Raw genomic sequence first — 18,142 nt, 5'->3', positions numbered from 1 at the left:
TCTTCCTTTGGTTCTTTGAGAAGGAGGGTGGAAACTCCCCACATGCTAGAAAATTCACCAAGTCGGCATACCATGGGAGTTCCTTCACCTCTATGGCATATAAGAAGTCATCAAGCATTCTATCCTCAATTGGTGAACCATCATCATGAATTTGATCACCCTCAAGGCAAGAAAGATGGTCCGCCACAACATTCTCCGCACCCTTCTTGTCCCTAATCTCAATCTCAAAAGTTTGCAATTCAAGCACCCATCGAATCAACCTAGGCTTGGACTCTTTCTTGGCAAAGAGATACTTGAGGGCCGCGTGATCCGTGAAAACTATGGTCTTAGAACCCAACAAGTAACAACGGAATTTCTCAAAAGAGTGCACAATTGCTAAAATTTCCTTTTCCGTTGTTGTGTAGTTCTTTTGAGCCCCATTGAGTGTCTTGGACATGTAGTAAATCACATGAAGCTTCTTGTCTACACGTTGTCCCAAAACACCTCCAATCGCCCAATCACTCGCATCACACATCAATTCAAAAGGAAGATCCCACCTTGGGGCTTGAACAATAGGAGTGGAGATTAGGGCCTTCTTCAATCTATCAAATGCCTTCAAGCATTTGTCATCAAAAATGAACTCAACATCCTTTTGAAGAAGGTCATTTAGGGGCTTAGCAATAAGTGAAAAATCCTTGATTAATCTAATATAAAAACCCGCATGACCAAGGAACGATCTCACTCCCTTGACATTCACCGGAAATGGAAGTTTCTCAATCACTTCTATTTTTGCCTTATCCACCTCAATGCCTCTATTTGAAATCTTGTGCCCAAGCATTATACCTTCCTCCACCATGAAGTGGCATTTCTCCCAATTCAAAACAAGATTGACCTTCACACATCTTTCCAAACACTTCTCAAGGTTCACAAGGCACTCCTCAAATGAGACACCCCCACCGAAAAGTCATCCAAGAAGACCTCCATTTCCTCCTCCAACATATCCCCGAAAATACTCATCATGCACCTTTGGAATGTAGCGGGTGCATTGCATAACCCAAGGGGCATTCTTCGATAGGCAAAGGTCCCATAAGGACTTGTGAAGGTAGTTTTCTCTTGATCATTGGGGTGGATGGGGATTTGGAAGAATCCCGAATATCCATCGAGGAAACAATAAAACTTGTGCCTTGTTAGTCTTTCAAGCATTTGATCAATAAATGGAAGAGGGAAGTGATCCTTCTTGGTGGATGTGTTTAGACGTCTATAGTCTATACATATCCGCCAACCCGTGACCGTCCTAGTTGGAATGAGCTCACCCTTCTCATTCTCAACCACGGTCATGCCCCCCTTCTTTTGAACGACATGCACGGGGGAGACCCACCTTGAGCTAGAGATGGGGAATATGATTCCCGCATCCAATAGCTTGGTGATCTCCTTCTTAACTACCTCTCCCATTTAGGGATGTAGTTTTCTTTATCGTTCGATAGAAGGAAGGGCGCCTTCTTCAAGTGTTATGTGGTGTTGGCACAAGGCGGGGCTTATACCTTTAATATCATCAATTGTGTACCCCAAAGCACCTTGGTGCTTTCTTAAAACACCGCATAACACTTGAGCTTGGCTCACGCTCAAGGATGCACTAACTATCACGGGGTAAATGGAATGAGGGCCCAAGAACTCATAACTAAGGTGTGATGGTAGAGGTTTGAGCTCTACCATAGGCACACCATTACCTTCCTTTGATGTGGCCGCTTGCAAAGCTTCTTGGCTTGAGATTTTCAAGCACATTTGCTCATCCACCTCCTCCATGCTTCCATTAAGCAATTCCTCATAGAATGCCATTTCCTTGCATGGTGTACCTACTTTGTCCTTGTTCAACAAAACATTCTCAAGAGCATCGTTAGAGGTGAGCAAGTGCTCATGCATGGAAGACACAACATGATCAAGTGAATCAATCATCATGCAATTTTCTAGAGAAGAACATGGATACTTCATGCTTTCATTCAAATCAAATTCAATGACCTCATCTCCTACCTTAAGGGAAATCTTTGCACTCCTCACATCAATCATAGCACCCGAGGTAGCAAGAAAGGGTCTACCTAAAATGATTGGAATGGTAGCATCTTCATCCATTTCAAGCATAATAAAATCCACCGGGAACACAAACTTCCCAACCCTCAATGGAAAATCTTCTACCTAACCTTGTGGAAACTTGATTGACCTATCGGCTAATTGCAAGGTAATGTTAGAAGGTAAGAGTTCCCCTAGTTCAAGTCTTTGATAAAACGAATATGGAATTATGCTCACACTAGCTCCCAAGTCACATAAGGCATTATCAATTTGCATCTTGTTAATGGCACAAGGGATGGAGAAGTTTCCGGGGTATTTCAATTTGGGTGGCATTTTGTTCATGATGATAGCACTACAATTTTCGGTCAAGTTGATAGTCTCCACAACCTCACAAGTTCTTTTCCCACTCAAAATGTCCTTGAGGAATTTGGCATAATTTGGCATTTGGTTGATCACATCGGTAAAAGGTAGAGAAAGATGAAGTTGTTTTAGCATATTAATGAATCTCCCAAATTGTTCATCCAATTTGTGTCTCATGAATTTTTGTGGGTAAGGGAGCTTGGGTTTCACAATTTCTTTCTCTACTCTCACCTCTCTAGGTGTCTCAACCACAACCTCATCCAATGATGCCCTATCCCCCTCATTCTCAACCAAGGCTTCCTAAGGAATCTCCTTATCTTCACCCTTCCTAGGCAATCTCTTCTCAAGAACCTTACCACTCCTTGTAACAATAGCATTCACGGGTTTCTTGGGATTAAGACCTTTGGAAAGTAAAGAAGAAGGACTTGCATGATCTTTCAAAGCATTAGCAATTTGAGAAATTTGGTTTTCAAGCATTTTATTGCGGGTCATCATTTCATTGAACTTTTTATCACTAACGGCCATGTATGTATTCAACAACTTGGTTTGATTCTCAATTATTTCTTCCAAATTGGTCCTAGGTGAATAAGGTTGTGAATAGGAATTTTCACCTTGAGTCCTTGGAACAAATCCGGGTGGGGGACCTCTTTGAGCATTATTTTGAAAATTGCCCCTCCCTTGATTGTTCCAAATACCCCTATTTTGATTTTGACCCTAACCTTGATTATGGTTACCACCATCTTGATTATGATTACCACTACCTTGGTTATGATTTCCATAACCTTGATTTTGATTACCATAATTTTGGTTTTGATTACCATAATTTTAGCTTTGATTTTGGCCACTATAACCTTGGTTATTATAGCTACCACGAGAACCTTGGTTCCCTTGGTTTCTATAACCACCACCTTGGTTATAGTTGTCAAAATTGCCTTGGTTTTGGTAATTCCTATTCCATTGACCTCTTTGATTATTAAACCTTTGAGCATTATTATTTGACACATAATTCACATGCTCACTCTCATTGTTATCAAACTCATCAACACATTCATTAGGACAATTACTAGAGTCATGATCATACGATCCACATGCATCACAAAACAAACAACCCATAGGCATATTATGTGAAGAGGGAGGGGGTTGAGAGTTAGAAAGAGTACCTCTCCCCTTAAATTGGGAGGGAAGATTCGAAGCTCGAGAAGAAGAAGAAGAAGCGCTCTCCAACTTGGCTTTGATTGCGGTCACCTCCTTTCCCAAGTTTGTCATTTGGGAGGAAAGGTTGTTGATCGCATTTAGATGGTCCACCGAGTACAATGAAGATTGCTTGCTTGAAGAGTCCCTCTCCCCATCTTTCCAATCTCTATAGTACGTCACCACGTCCTCAATAATGTCCACCACTTCTTCTTCGGTATTATTCATGATAGGACCCCCGGCCCCCCCATCAAGGCATGACTTGCCTTGGGGACTTAAACCGCCATATAAGATTTGGACCACTTGGTATGTTGGGATTCCGTGGTGAGGGCACTCCCTTTGATACTCCTTGTATCTCTCCCATGCTTCGTAAAGGCTTTCATTTGGCCTTTGCTTGAACCCTTGAATCAAGGCTCTTGCCTCCGCCGTCTTCTTTTGAGGGTAGAAGCGGGACAAGAAGGCCTTTGTAACATCATCCCATGTTCTCAAGGAATGGGCTTCACCTCTTTATCTAGCCACTCTAAGGATATTCCTATGAGAGAGAAGGGGAACAACTTGAGGCGGATGAACTCTCGAGAAACTCCGTTGACTTTGATGGTGTTGCAATATTTCTCAAATTCTATAAGATGGTTCAACGGGCAACAGCGCAATTTTGACAAGAGGAAAATGTATGTCGTTATCTACCCATCCCCCAAGTCAAACTAAATTTGTAAACACCTAACCAACCTTATATGTATATAGGGCAAGTTAAGGGTCGATCCCTAGGGAATGCAATGATGAAAACTAGAGTCTAAGTCAAGCTACCTCGAAGATGGAGTTGAGATTATGGTTGGCACTATGGTAAACTAAAACAAGTCTAATTAAGTAAATCAAAGGTCTAAACACTAGGGATATGGGTTCCACATGCAAGTTCAATGATAATGCTAGTTTAGAGCTCAATCAATTAATTCAAGTGTTTCAATGGACAAACAATAGTAGCAATCAAGGGAGTTCAAATGCTATCTCCTATAGGCCAATCTAGGAGTCACTATGAAAGGCAAATCAAGAAGAATCACAAGCAAACCCAATCAATTAGAGCAACTTTCAAATCAATTGTTCATGTCATTAAGAGTTGCAATGCAATCTAGATTAATCTTATAGGTTGATTACTCCTAGTCTAATCAATCACATGCAAAACTATGTCAACCAATTTAATTGCAACAAATCAATCAATCAAAGAGCATCAACTAGCAATTTCATTAATCAAACATGCTTCCCCCTTTCCCTAGCAACTAATCTACTCACTAATCATGGTGAAATTCAAGAACAAATAACTAGAAATTGCATTGATCATCATTATATCAAAATCTAAGAGAAATCAAAATATTTAAAAATATCAAACTCAAATCCAAAGAAAAACAAGCAACAAGCATAAATCAAATAGCAAGTAAGTAAGAGATGAAAGAAGGAAGAGATTCTCACTAATATTGATGATTGAAAATGAAGAAATCCAAACTTGATTGATCAAATGTTGAGTTACAAATCCAAAACCAAGAACTTCTCTCTAAATTCTCTCTCTAAAACTAAGCTAATGAAATATTATCAAAAAGTTGGTTTCAAAAAGGAATTACAATTCTATTTATAAGTAAAGGAGAAACCGGCAAATCCCGCGCCCTCTCCCGATGAATCCCCGGCCGCGGAGAAATGGGTACGGAACCCTCCGCGGGCTATCTGGGTAACACCCGCGCCCGCGGCAGGATAAACCCGCGCCCGCGGCAGGATAAACCCGCGCCCGCGGCCAAAGATGCCGCGCCCGCGGCTAATCCCCTGCTCCCAAAACTCAATCAGGGGGTCGCGGTCTCTCTGAGACGGAGCGCCCTCTCCAAGTTTCCCGCGCCCGCGGAGAGCCCGCGGGGCAACCGCGGGTAGCTCCTGCCAAAATCTGGCAATTTGTGCTTCTTGAGCTCACGCCCGCGGCTTTACTTACCCGCGCCCGCGGCTTTACTTACCCGTGCCCGCGGCTTGCTGGAAATACCTTGGAGACCTCTCCGAGGCCTCTCCAAGGCCTTTCTAAGCCCTCTCTAACCAAATGCTTCTTCCTTGCTTGGTCATTAAGGTCCCAACTTGATTCCTTTGCAAAGGTGATTCTCCAAGTACCTACACAAGCAAACAAAGGAAGGAAATAAAAGCGAAAAAGATCCAAATAAAAGGAAAACACGAGAAAAACACGAGAACCATAAAGAAAAAAGGAGAAAGAGAAACTAAAGGAAAAAGGACCAAAAATAAGAGAAGAAAGCATGAAAAAGGGAAAGAAATAACCCTAAAATACTGCCCTATGAGTGCCATAAATGACACTCATCAACCTCCAAAATGAGAAGGAAAATTGCATCATTTGAGCAAGACGCCGATGAAAGTCTTGGTGAAGCATGGGAGAGATTCAAAGAGTTGGTACAAGCATGTCCCCACCATGAGTACAATCAAGGGTTGCTCATGCGGTTTTTCTACGACAGATTGGAGCCCATGTCAAGAGCCAATTTGGATGCGGGGGCGGGTGGTTAATTAATCAAGATCCCTCAAAATCAAGTTGAAGCCACAATAGAAGAGGTAGCAAAGAATTACTCTTGGGGGGGCCGAAGAAGAAACGCTCCAAAGAGAGGTGGTATTTACGAATTGGAGAAAGTTGATCAATTACAACATCAAATTGATCAACTAACAAAAGGGCTTTCTAAGTTGAATACGAGTGTGAATGCAAGTTTAAGTGGTGGAGCAAGCTCTTCCCTAGTTAACTCTTTCTCTTGTCAAAATTGTGGAGGAACGAACCATGATACATCTTATTGTGGAGGTTTAAGCCCCGAACATGTAGCGGCATACAACACAAGGAAAGAGGGATTTAGAGGAAGCGACGGTGGAGTAGCTTGGAGACAACCACCACCCGGGTTTATATCTCAACCTCAACAATGGAACCAACAAGCTCAACCTTCCTATAACTCCAACCCTCAATATCAAAATCCACCTCCATCTCAACCCCAAAACCCAAGAGGAAGCTATCCAAGGAACAACCAATACAACAATCAAACCCAAGCACCTCAAAGAAATCATCAAGAACAAGCACCTCAAGCGGAGCTAACTCAAACTCAACTCCTCCAAGCCATGCATGCGCAAATGCAAACTTTTGGGCAACAAATGCAAGAGATAAGAGCTCACAACAAGATGGTTGATTCACAACTAGCCTAATTGGCCGGTTCCTTTTCCCGGTCGGCTTGTGGAGAGGAAGTTGAATGACAAGTTCACAAAATTTCTTAGTGTCATGTAGAATTTGCATATCAACCTCCCTTTTCTTGAAGTTGTGACACAAATGCCATCTTACTCCAAGTTCCTCAAAGATATTCTCATCAACAAGAGGAAGCTCAATGATGAGCTTATCATCCTTCCACATCAAGTGAGTGCTCTTGTCCAACATAAGATGCCCAAGGAGGAAAAAGACCCGGGAAGTTTCACTTTGCCGGTGAAAATAGGGAACATGGAAGCTAGGGGCGCCTTAGCTGATCTTGGAGCAAGTGTTAGTTTAATCCCTCTATCCATTGCTAAAAAACTCAATATAGAGATGATCCCTACAAGGAAGACAATTAGATTGGCCGATCGATCGGTGAAATTACCTTGTGGAGAGCTTGAGGATGTTCCAATTCAAGTGGGACACATCTACGTGCCTTGTGACTTTGTAGTGATGGATATGGAGGAAGATGTTAACACTCCTTTGATTTTGGGACGTGAAGCTCTTAAAACTTTGGGGGCGGTCATGAATTGCAAGAACAACACCATCACATGTGAAGTGGCCGATGAAAAGATTGTCTTTGAATTTTCTAAGTTGCTTAAGACCTCCATGGTTGAAAAATGCTATAGAGTTGATGTTGTGAATGAAGAGCTAGATCGCTTGGGGAGGGTCGTGATGAGGCCTCAAGATCCAATGAGAGAAGCCCTTACATGCAAAGAAGAGTTCCATTCTCAAGAGGCTAAAGAATTTGTCAAGGCAATGGAGGAATCCTCAAAGGAGGGAGTTGAACAACAAGTTGAGATCGAGCTTGAATCCAAGGAGGAGGAAGTGGAGGAGAGTTCTAAACCTCCTCACAAGGTAGAACTCAAGCCCCTTCCCCCTTCTTTGAAACATGCTTTTCTTGATAAGGAGGGAAAATACCCTATTACTGTCAATGCTACCCTAGATGCTCTTAATTTGGAAAAACTTCTTGATGTTTTAATAAAATATAGGGATGTGATAGGGTATAGCATTGATGATATCAAAGGTATTAGCCCTTCTTTATGCATGCATCGTATTCATCTTGAAGATGATCATTCCACCTCCATTGAACCTTAAAGAAGGTTGAACCCCAACCTTCAAGAGGTTGTGAAGAAAGAAATTTTGAAACTACGTGAGGCGGGCATCATCTATGATATCTCCGATAGCAAATGGGTTAGCCCGGTTCATATAGTTCCAAAGAAGGGTGGAAAGACCATAATCAAGGATGAAAAGGGAGAGGAAACCTCCACCCGGACGGTAACCGGGTGGAGAATGTGCATTGATTATAGGAGATTGAACAAAAACACCAAGAAAGATCATTTTCCTCTCCCTTTCATGGACCAAATGCTTGAAAGGCTTTCTAACCATGCTTTCTTTTGTTTCTTGGATGGGTATTACGGATTTTTCAAAATCCCTATCCATCCAAATGATCAAGATAAAACTACTTTCACATGTCCATATGGGACATTTGCATACCGAAGAATGCCATTCGGATTATGTAATGCTCCCTCTACTTTTCAAAGATGCATGACTTCCATTTTCTCTGTGATGCTTGAAAAAGAAATTGAAGTTTTCATGGATGATTTTAGTGTCGGTGGCTCGTCTTTTGATACTTGTCTTTTTAACCTTGAAAAATTTAAAAAGGTGTCAAGAGACGAGTTTGGTTTTAAATTGGGAAAAGTGCCATTTTATGGTCAAGGAGGGCATTGTCCTCGGCCATAAGGTTTCAAAAATGGCATTGAGGTTGATCCGACCAAGGTTTTGGTGATTGAAAAGTTGTTCCCTCCTACTTCCATCACGGGGGTACGGGTTTTTCTTGGCCATGCCAGTTTTTACCGGAGGTTTATCAAAGATTTTTCTTCAATCGCCAAACCTTTGACCGAATTACTCAAAAAAGAGGTTGTTTAAAACTTCAATGAGGCTTGCCTTGAGGCGTTTCGTAAGCTCAAGGAAGCTCTCATTTCTTCTCCCGTTGTGCAAGCTCCGGATTGGAGCTTGCCTTTTGAGCTAATGTGAGATGCTAGTGACTTTGCAGTAGGTGCCGTTCTTGGTCAAAAGAAACAAGGAAAATCATGTGTCATCTACTTTGCAAGTAGGACTTTAGATGAGGCTCAAAAGAATTACACAATAACGAAGAAAGAGATGTTAGCGGTAGTGTTTGCATTCGATAAGTTTCGGTCCTATCTTATATGCTCAAAAGTTATTGTGTACACGGATCACATCGCGGTGCGGTATCTCATGACCAAGAAAGAGGCAAAGCCTCGCTTGATTCGTAGGGTTCTCTCTCTCTAAGACTTTCACATGGAAATAAGGGACAAAAAGGGAGCGAAGAACTATGTAGCGGATCATTTGTGTAGGCTACCTTTTGAGAACAAGGAGGATGTACCGATTAATGATAAGATAGGATTCGAGGCTCTCATGGCTTTGGTGTCAACTTCTACCCCTTGGTACGCGGATATAGCCAACTATCTTGCGTGTGGAGACGTTCTCGCGGAGTATTCTTCTCAACAAAAGAAGAAGTTTTTCAAGGAAGTGAGAATTTACTTTTGGAATGACCCAAACCTATTCAAGCAATGTAGAGATGGCCTTTATCGGAAGTGTGTTCCAGATCATTAAATTCAAGGAGTTCTTAAGCATTGCCACTCACTACCATGTGGAGGGCATGGTGGTGTTGACAAAACAGTGGCAAAAACCTCTCAATCTTTATTGTGGTGGCCGACAACGCATAGAGACGCCCACCAATTCGTTGCGCAATGTGATAGATGTCAAAGGAGCTAGGCATTACCAAGAGGGACGAAATTCCCCAACAAAGTGTTTTAGAAGTTGAACCCTTCGATGTTTGGGGGGGTGGATTGGGGCCTTTCGTTTCTTCTTGTGGGAATCTATATATCTTGGTAGAGTTCGATTATGTGAAGAAATGGATTGAAGCCATACCCTCACCTACCAATGATCACAAGGTTGTGCTTAAGCTTCTAAAGAAGATCATTTTTCCTAGGTTTGTAGTTCCGAGGATGCTAATTAGTGATGGAGGCTCCCATTTCGCCAAAAAGCAATTTGAAGCTCTTCTCAAGAGGTATGGCGTTCATCACAAGGTTAGATTACCTTACCACCCTCAAACTCAAGGACAAGTGGAGGTCTCGAATCGTGAAATCAAAAATCTTCTTGAAAGGATGGTGAACAAATCAAGGAAAGATTGATCTCTCAAACTTGATGACACACTATGGGCTCTTAGGACGGCTTACAAGACTCCTATCGGCACGACCCCCTATAGGTTGGTCTATGGAAAGGCTTGTCACTTGCCGGTTGAGTTAGAATACAAGGCTTGGTGGGCCATCAAAGAGCTCAATATGGATTTATCGTTGGCCAGTGAGAAGAGATTGCTTAAGCTCAATGAACTTGAAGAGCTTAGAGATTATGCTTATGAGAGCTCAAGGTTATATTAGGAGAAGACCAAAAAGTGTCATGACCAACATATTCGAAACAAGAACTTTAAGGTTGGAGACAAAGTTTTTCTTTTCAACTCAAGGCTTCGTTTGTTTCTTGGTAAACTCAAATCAAAGTGGTCGGGTCCTTTTGTGATATCAAAGACTATTCCTTATGCCTCCTTTGATTTAGATGCGGATGGTAACAAGTTTATGGTTAATGGTCATCGTTTAAAGCATTACTTTTGCAAGGGAGAAGTTGGTATAATCGAATGTATAATGCTTGATTGTAGGCGTCGCTCGAAGTGCGCCTACGTTAAAGCATGTTTTGAATATGCTTGGCACTCATAGGAAGTGGGAATTGACATTACGATTAGGGACAAATAAAGTAGGGAGCCGCCAACATGTTTTTAAGGAACTTGTAAACCGTTCACGGATCATAAAAGGCAACCACGAATAAGGGACAACGATAGGCAACAACGATTCACCCGTGAAGGTTACACCCCATTCATAATCCATGAGATTACTAACTCCATATGGTTCGGAACCACGAAACGAGGATCAGGGATGATGGTACGAAGTGAGTCATGGAGTCACATTCGCTCGTATTGGCCTCTACTCGATTCTTATGCTAAATTGGTTTAATATTCAATTTGCTCCAAACTATTATTATCTTAAAGGCATACAAACAAAATATTCAATTTGCTCCAAACTATTATTATGCTAAATTGGTTTAATATTAATGCAACACATAATTCTAAAATATTTGTGATAACTTGAATTAAACAACAAGATTAAAAAGGAACCTAAACCGGTTGTCCAAATTATCTTATTAGGCGTGATTTTCAATTACATATTCCCTTTAAACATGCAATATAGTGATCATAAAAATAATAGAATAAACATTAATATTGGAAGCAATTTAACAATAATTCCAACAATACAAAATCGTTAGAAAAATAATAGAAATAAGAGGAGCATAATTCTTACTTTGATTATGTTTGTTTGCAACTACAAAATAATAAACGAGTTAGTAACTTCAAGGAAATAATAATAAAACAACAAATAAATTAAATTAAATAAAGTAGAGTTGATTTGGGGCCAAACACTCAAACAGTTCTACCTTTCACGCCTTGGCTTAAGGACAGAACCACGAGTAAAGTATGGACTCCTTGGAGTACTTGAAGAAGGATTTTTGAAATAAGAAGGGTAGGCTAGTGTTTAGGCTTAAGCATAGAAGAGAGAAAAATAATCTAGAAAATTAATTGTTGCCCCCTACATCAGAAATGAGGAGGTATTTATAAATAAAATGTGCTGAGGGAGCACACGGAACCCTAAAAAGATAAAAACCCTAAAAAAGTATCCCGCAACACGGCAAACTGTACCGTGACACGGGAAGTCCAACCATCAGACGGGAATTATTCCCATGACACGGTGCATTTTTAGTGTGACACGGGAAATTTTTAGTAAACGGGGAAGAAAACACGTTAAGGGTTTACGCGGAAAACACACGGAAATTCCCGTGTCACGGGAAATCCCACCGTCAGACGGGAATGATTCCCGTGACACGCTGGGTACCTGCCCTGGCGTGGGAATTCCCAGCCCGCTTTTCCGTCTAAATACATTTTTAACCCTGATTTCGTTCAGCATTTTAAGTGCCGATTGATAATTTCGGGCCTTTTTCTAATTTATTATTATTTGGGCTAAAATAAGAAAATAATTAAATAAAATAAATAAAAGGTTTGGGCCAAAAGTAAATAATAAAACAATAAATAAAAAAAGGTTAGGGCTAAAATTAAATAATAAATTTGGGCTGAAATTAAAACTATGCTTTTACCAAACATCAAGACTAATCCATGGACTGTTAAAAAATAAATACGATTTTTTAAGCACTCTCGGGATTAAATACTGAACCCGACCAATAGTGGCGGTGAAAGGTTTTTCATCATCGGGTTTGATTTTGGGGAGACATTTTTAGGTGTCTATAGAAGCCCCTACTTTGACTGAATTTGTAGAAACGTCAGTTTTGAAAACGATAGTCAAAGTAGTCAATAAGGACGGAAAATGATTTAAGACGTTCTGCGATCCTAAATCATTCTGTATACGCCGATACTTGCAGAAAAATGTTAATTCCACAGATAAAAGAGTAAAAGGATAGAATACGTATCTGACACCAGTGTATCGGTGATAAATGAGTTTGGTATTTTCCTATGCTTGAAGGAATCCACCGGATGACATTTGTTGAAATTCTTTCCATGCTTGAGGAAAGCCAACAGATGAGTTTGGTAGCTTTCTAAGCCTAAAGAAACCTACCAGATGACACTTTCCATGCTTGAGGAAAGTCGACATATGATTTTGGCGTTTTTCTATGCTTGAAGAAATCCACCGATAATGCTTTCCATGCTTGAGGAAAGCCGACAAAGGAATTTGGCGGTTTTCTATGCTTGAAGAAAAATCCACCGATAACGCTTTCCAAGCTTGAGGAAAGCCGACTTGGCAGTTTTCTATACTTGAAGAAAAATCCACCGATAACGCTTTCCAAGCTTGAGGAAAGCTGACTTGGCGGTTTTCTATACTTGAAGAAAAATCCACCGATAACGCTTTCCAAGCTTGAGGAAAGCCGACTTGGCGGTTTTCTATACTTGAAGAAAAATCCACCGATAACGCTTTCCAAGCTTGAGGAAAGCCGACTTGGCGGTTTTCTATACTTGAAGAAAAATCCACCGATAACGCTTTCCAAGCTTGAGGAAAGCTGACTTAACGGTTTTCTATACTTGAAGAAAAATCCACCGATAACGCTTTCCAAGCTTGTGGAAAGCCGACGACTACTATAATCGCTGAAATTTGCAAGTGTATGATGGTTCGATTATCCCCGAACCTAGGTCGCAGATGATTCACACCTTCAAGTCGATTATCCGACCATATTAGGTGCTTAAAATATCGACAAAATGACTTCAATGCTTCTAGGGGTAAAATAGTAATTTTGGTACCCTCCAACCGTCAGTACGAATTTTCCGCGTAATTTTACTGAAAAATTAACTGTCCAATTTGCGCGGAAAATCGTGCAATTTTGGTCAAAATGTTAGGAATATTCGCAAATAGCTATGCAGGGCAGGCGCAAAACCACCGTGTCATGAAAAGAATTTCCGTGACACGGCAAGGGTCCCCGTTACGCGGAGCAGATTCCCGTGACGCGGGAATTGTGTTGGCTGAAAATTAGTCAATTGGCATCTTTGACCAGTAAAACCACGTGTGCCACGCCAATATATTACCGTTACACGGTAACGGGATCCGTTGCACGGGAAACGGGATGTAACGGGATGCTTTTTTGGCTTTAAATTCTAGCTGCTTCTGCCATTTTTCGCCATTTTCGCACTCGCCTCCTCCATTTTCTTTGTTTTCCTCTGCTCAAACTACCGAGCCACGGCAAAAATACACCGGCGCACGGAGTTGTTTCCCGTCAAACGAAGTCACTCCCCGTGTCACGGCGCATCTGCGTTTTCGTCTTCTTTTTTTTTTCGTTGAAACTTGCTGCTGCTCGTCGCTGCTTACTATCGTTCTGCTGTTGCTGTTTACCGGAGCTCCGGCGACCCTTGGGCTCACCGTGACACGGAGTTTATCCCCGTGACACGTCATTTGCTCACCGTGTCGCGGCGTTGCCTGACCGTGTCGCGACGTTGCCTGACCATGTCGCGGCGTTGCCTGACCGTGTCGCGACGTTGCCTGACCGTGTCGCGGCGGCTGCTCTGATCTTCACGGTTTTTTGAGCTTTTGCAGCTCAAATCATCATCAATTCTGGTCTAATTTTTGCTACTTTCCTCATTTTCGATTCTTTACAAGGATCTATGTAAGTTTCCCTTGATTTTGCCTCGAATTTGCTTCAAATGAGTAATTTCATGAAAAACCCTTAAAAGTCAATTTGGGGATTTTTTGATTTTGTGGTTTATGTTGAAATTCTTGCTATGAATTTTCTTGCACATGTATGTATGTGTTTTTTTGAGCGATTTGAGACAAAAATTGCATGATTTGGTGAAGAATTGAGCAAAATCACCATTTTTTGTGCTACTTGTGGTAAATGGTGTTCCTTGTTGTTCTTTTGCACTTGGATTGATGACATGTTGGTTGTAGATCTTGTAAAATATGCTATGATGCGTCGATCTATTGTTTTTGTGCAACTTTGAGACATGTTTTGTATTGTGTATGTACTACATTGTCATGGAGAACATAGTATCATGCAATTAGGAGAACATAGGATTAGTTCGTCATGGAGAAACTAAATACTATAAATAATTCCATTATTTTGCCAATTTTTAGCCTTGAGGTAAAAATTTAGCGTATAATGCGATAAACAACTAAATAACTTAGGAAGTGATGCTAAGCATTTAGATTTTTTACTAAAATGCAACTCGAACTCAATGTCTTAGGAAATGATGCTAAGAATTTAGATTTTTATTTTTATAATAGCATGCCTAGGCGACGGGATCGCGATCTTTCCGCCCATGGCCGGCGTCAGGCTTTTTGGGAGGACACTCCCACGATTCCCGAGGGTATGGACGACGACGTCTTAGAGTATGAGCCTCGGGCTTCTACGAGTAGAGGTAGGTGGGTTCCACCTCTGTGGACTCCAGACCAGTTGGTTTTTTGTCGTGAGAACCACGTTTCTCATCGCCCGCTTGCCGGCATAGTCGACGGCATGCTTCACTGACCGGGCTGTAGCGCAGATGTCTGATCTTTCTTGGGGAGCGGCTGAGGTAGCCGATTTGTTAGGTCCGATCGTTCAGCATATCAGGACTCAGCCAGTGTCTCAAGGTGGTCCTAGGAGCGGGCGATCGGAGCTGGCTTTGGTTCTAGCTCGTGGTTTTGACATGGAGGAGACATCGGCTGAGCAGCGAGTGCGGATCTTCATTCTGATTCTGATCTCCATGACTCTTTCTCCTGATAGGAGTTCACGTGCACTCCTTTGCTAACTCCCTTCTTTAGTCAGGATCAGTGAGATAGGATCTTTTAGCTGGGCCAGCCTCAGATACGCCGACCTTCTCTTGTCGTTACGTCATGGCTGTAGGCAGCTGAACGACGGGTCTCCCGTCACATTTTACGGTCTATGGAGAGTCGTAGAGGTGATGATCCTTTCCTCTTCTGGTTTTATTTTAATTTGTTCGGCTCATATGCTCAAAGATTACTTTTCATTACAACTATGTTTCTACGAGTACTTCCCAGGATTGGCTCCTCGACGGCGTCGTGGAGCGGTTCATGACTTCCCTGTCAGGGCCAGCTGGCGTGACCGAGGAGAGTCACGGGTGGAGTCTATCTCTTCGCTGCGCGGGCTGCTACGCCGGGGCACCTCTTCTGTTGGCGTAATGATTAGTTTTGTAGCCTGTTATTTTCTCTCTGACATTATTTCCGGTGTTTCATGCCAACTTCTTATGGTTTTCAGGTTGCCATTGATGTCCAGTATCGTCCTTGGGCCGGGATGACTAATCTTCCCGAGGCCTTGCATCTTTCAGCGCACCGCACTGTTTTGGTTGGTACCGGACGCTTTGTCTGGTATTTGGGGGAGCGTTTCGTTCGTCAGCACAGTGGTGATCGCTTTATGGTGCCCTCATCTCCACCGGAGTCGATGCTAGACTCGCGCTTGCTTAGGGAGTTGATAAACAGGGGAGAGCGCTACAGTTTTCCTTGGCAGGAGCTTGTGCACATGGAGGGTGATTACGCGCAAGACTTGCTTCCCTCTCTGGCTCCTCCACCCCGCCTTCCTGAGGTATGAATTCTTTTGTGGATTTTTGTCACTAGTCTCTGTTTAAATAGTCGAATAACTTGATTATTCGATCGTATTTTCAGACGACTGTTCGCCCTGTGGGGAGGATCGAGATTCCGCCTCAGCCTGTCCGCTACCCAGGGCCGATTGGTATTACCGAGGACCATATAGCTGACGCGCCAGAGGGTTTCAGATAGGCGCAGGAGTCTCTGCCCGAGGTTTTTGAGCCGGTAAGTTTTTGATGCATTATTCATCCTTTTAACACCGCTTGTTACTGATTTTTCTTTGTTTTGTTCTTAGCCTAACCGCTTGGAGATGATGGGATTCATGAAGCTTGTTGACGCTCTGAAGTACTGCATCATTAAGCTTCGGCGTGGTGCGAGTTGTCGGAGCAGTTCTAGCGATGTTCTTGAGGTATGCTCATTTTTTCACTTCTACCATTTGTTTTATTTTGCATTGTTGACGCCTTTTGATTTTGTATCTTTTAGGAGCAACAGAGGTCCCGCTCGAGCTCGAGGCATAGAGGCTCGGATGAGGAGGAGCTTGATCGTGGTAGACGATCTCGTGCGGTTCATCGGCATTCTTAGTCTCAACTAGAGCCTCAGATTACTCAACCGTTTCAGGAGGCTCAGTGGCAGCAGCCTCAGTCTTCCCAGCGCTTTCAGGGTCAGGGTTAGGGGCAGCGACAGTCGTTTTCACAGCCTTCACAACCTGAGTTTAGGCCTGTTTTGACTCCCGTGGATCCAGGTTTATTTTCAGCTCGATCGTCTAGGATTCCTCCACCGGTGTCAGGCTTGTTCTCAGTTCCGATGTATGGGACGATGCCTCCATCGACGATTCCCGTATCTTTGAGTCAGTCTACACCGTTTGCCAGTTGGACGGGTCCTGCTTTAAGTTTGACTGCTGCCGGAGTCACAGGGACTAGTAGGGACACTACTCCCCGTACTCGGATGATGGCGGGACTCTTTGGCTCGCCCTTCCCGTATTCAAAGGCTGGAGATGATACTGATCCTAACTCTTCTAGTTCTGCAGACTTTTGACCGAGGGTCTTTATTTGTACATACTGTGATGACACTTGACGCTGTTTATTTATTATGACTCATTTTGTATATTATTCACAAGTTATGCATTTATTAGTGTGTGTTAGTGTGTGCTTGAGACTCATTGTGTGTGATCGTGTATTTATTAATGACGTGACAAAAAACGTAAGTCGAGTAAGCAGAGGGCACCAACCTTCCCCAAAAGAAAAAGAAATAAAAAGACAAGAAAAAATAAATAGAATAAATAAGTAAATAAATAAAATAGAAATAAAAAGAATGAAATACTAAAGTAACTAATAAGTTAAGAATTTTATTAGGAATGAAACTCTCAGAAAACTGAAAAATAATCGGTGAAAATAAAATACTAAAAAAAATCCTGATAGATAAGGGAAAAGATAAAACAAAGAAAATGCATGGGGTGCCGCGACACGGCACTGTACACCGTGTCACGGCAAAAACTGCCGTGTCGCGGCGAAAATTCCCGTGACATGGTGGGATTTCCCGTGTCACGGTACGCGTAATCTACAACGGTGTGGTTTACGCGTATGGAAAGATAATTTCTGAGTAGTTCCGAGCGCCTTTGCTATAAAATAGGACCAGTATATTCGTGATATGCATAATTACGAAACACAAAATAATTAGAATTTCATATTTCAATAATAATGTCTCAAAATTTTGATAATACATTGCGCGACTGGTCTTATTCTTTGACCAATGCTGACAAAAGAGAGTTAGAATTGTTTCATGTCAGGGGTTTACTAGCCCTGAGGCATGTAGCGATTGAGCATGATTTTCTTAGGGCAGCATTAGATTATTGGAGTCCAGAAACACATTGTTTTAAATTTGATTACGATGAAATCTTTCCCCTGCCGGAGGAATTCGGTGCAATCTTTGGATTTCCTGCTAGAAATCTTATTGCCATGCCTACCCTGCATGAATATTATTACCAAGATTTTGAACGCCATCTGAATCTAACATATCCAAATTTAAATAGAATTGTGTGTGGTAATGAGGTAGACTTAGAGAAACTTGCAAATTTATATTTTAATCGCCCTATAAC

At 42.1% G+C, this 18,142-nt stretch overlaps 1 non-coding gene and 1 pseudogene across 1 annotated transcript; one reads left to right on the top strand and one right to left on the bottom strand.

The window, feature by feature from the left end:
- The first annotated feature begins 3,910 nt into the window (after positions 1-3,910).
- On the top strand, positions 3,911-4,009 carry LOC145637601 (small nucleolar RNA R71; annotated as a pseudogene).
- A 1,931-nt stretch (positions 4,010-5,940) lies between these two features.
- Positions 5,941-6,046, bottom strand: LOC145637400 (small nucleolar RNA R71). Its single transcript, XR_014114189.1, has one exon. It is a non-coding gene; the product is annotated as a small nucleolar RNA R71 (small nucleolar RNA).
- Positions 6,047-18,142: the final 12,096 nt, after the last annotated feature.

The sequence above is a fragment of the Chenopodium album genome, chromosome 6, assembly GCF_948465745.1.
Source record: "Chenopodium album chromosome 6, dcCheAlbu1.1, whole genome shotgun sequence".
NCBI classification, from domain to species: Eukaryota; Viridiplantae; Streptophyta; class Magnoliopsida; order Caryophyllales; family Amaranthaceae; genus Chenopodium; species Chenopodium album.
Note: the sequence above shows the minus strand (reverse complement) of the source record. Positions and strands in the feature narration are given on the sequence as shown.